The sequence below is a fragment of the Lactuca saligna genome, chromosome 5 (genome assembly GCF_052625555.1).
Source record: "Lactuca saligna cultivar CGN05327 chromosome 5, ASM5262555v1, whole genome shotgun sequence".
NCBI lineage: Eukaryota > Viridiplantae > Streptophyta > Magnoliopsida > Asterales > Asteraceae > Lactuca > Lactuca saligna.
In genome coordinates, this window is record NC_136421.1 from 105712594 (window position 1) to 105715190 (window position 2597).

The window sequence follows — 2597 nt, forward strand, 5'->3', positions numbered from 1 at the left end:
TTCAAAAACGTAACCTTCTGTTCAATAAGCTTCCTTTCGATGTCATGTTTGATCATCTTGCTAAGAAGATGATTGAAGCGATCGAACGTTTGAGTCACCGTTTCTTCTGCTCCTTGCTTGAACTCACCAAACTCAGACAAGAGTAAGGTTTGAATGGAGTGTTCAAGATATTCGTCTGTAGAGTACAGTTCACGTAGCCTGTCCCATATCTCTTTTGCAGTCATGCATAAACTTACCAGCCTAAAAGTATCAGATTGAAGAGCAAATCTGATCAATCTTAACGCTTTGATATTGCACTGAAATTTATCTTTTTCGTCTTGCGTTATATCTTTAACATCTTTCAGAAGATCATTATACTCCTTTTGAGTTTTAATAATCCTTGAAGTTGTTGAATGAGAAAAAGGTCCAGAGATGATTGCTTCCCAGATGAGGTATCCATTATCCTCAGATCCTATGACATAATCTTCAAAGTGATTCGCCCAGACTTCATAATCATGGGTGTACAGGATGGGAATCTTCGTTGTTGATCCAATGCTGTTTGAAATATTGATGGGATTGGATTGCGACTCGTCCATAATTGATCGAATAACCTGTTCAAAGATCAGACTTGTAATATATCAAATTAGGGCAAAAACAATAAATATCGAGATACGTCAATTATGAGATGACGGCTCAATAAATATCAATGAATGCGGAATAACCCTAATCGAAGCTTTTTCACAGAAAAGAAGTGTATCGATTACACAGCCTCCTGCTCTGATACCAATTGATAAGTTTAAAATAAACTTGAAGATCGATTAGATCTATGAAACAGGTAGAGAAATAACCAGATAAATAATAAGAACAAGAAATTGGATCAAAAGGTGTCGAATGATTAATAAACAATCCTCAGAAGAGCTCGATAGAGAACATCAACTGTAGAGGATTTAGGGTTTACAGTAATCAATGAGAATGACGACCACTCTATTCTATACGCATACATGCATGCATATATTTATATTAAAACCCTAACAGTTTATCTAAGAAAAAGGAAGCTAATCTAGATAAACATGGATTGATAAGCCCAATCCGGTTGTAAAACAAAAGGGCCCAAGACACAACACATTAATCTTTAACATTATCCCATTGGGTTTTCTTTGAACAATGTTTTAATTGGCACTTCATGTATTATTATTTCATTCGCTCAATACATCAAGATCGTACTCTTTAATCCTTCGACCAAAGTTTTTGTTCCAAAGGGTTTTCTCTAACAAGGTTTTAATGAGGCAAAAGTTTTGATGTGTTATATGAAAATATAAGACAAATAAGTATAAGTATGATTCAGTATAAATTTAAGCACCGAGGGGAGGGAGGTGTTGTAACTCATAGTATACCAATGGTTTCTTACATTTAAATCTTTCATAAATATGAGTTATGTACATAACTATACAACTTTGGTTTACCAAACATTTACCTTATATATAGTTGGTTCTTATGTACTTGTAAACTTACTTGAAACACATATATAATTAATGTGAATGTTGAAATGACTCATTGAGTTGAACTAATTCGCAATATAACAAATCCAAAATGTACATTTTAACAAAATTTTCCAACCAGCTTTTTTAATTTAACTAAAGTTTTAATTTTTGTCAAAAACCTTTTTTTATAAACTTTACCTAATGTTTTAATAACTTGTTTTTATATGTTTTTTTTAACTATATGCCCCATACAGTTTTTAACATTGATTTGACATGATTAACAACGTTCTATTAATATAATTTTGTACTTATTTTGTGAGTATTTTAATGTAAATGACCAATATGGCATGATTTTAGATTCCTCTCCCATCCATTGTTTTTCATGGATCAAAAAATCAAGTTTTGGCTAACCCTGACATCCATTTTTTTTCCATGGGTCAAAAATTTAGGTTTTGACTAACCCACATACCCTTGGATTCTGACTAAGACCTTTAGGTATACCAACCACGAGTTGGTTCGTGGTCTATGGCCACGATAGTGGTCCGTGCACACCACCCCGACTTATCGTGGTCGTGGAGCTTCGTGCTCGGGAGAATGAATGAGAGAAGAGGAGAAGAAAGTAGTCGTTGAATGACTATATTTTTTAAACAACTTCTTTTTTACATATAAATACAATATTTTTACACTCATTTCTTTACACCATCCAAGAGGAGGAAGAAAAGCTAGCTGATGCATGGATTTCGGCTTCCCAATACCCAATCGAAGGCGACAATCAAACGTTCGGTTGTTTTTTTGGGAGAAATTTTGCGCAATGTTTTATGAGTTAACTAGGCGAATGCACACGCATTGCGTAGAGACACCTATCTAGTTGAAATCTTTATAAATATATGTTTTCTTAAATATAACAATAACATTGTTAAATTTGATATAATAATTCGTATACGAAATTGATATAATATATTGATTATTTTGAAGTATATTATAATATATATACATCTATTAAAACTACATAATCCCAATTGTTTGAATGACCACTACTCGCGGGTTACTCATAAATGAAAATAAAAATAATATATGGTTTAATGTTATTTGTTATTGTTAATTAATTTTTTAAGATATATTTGCTTAATGTTTTAA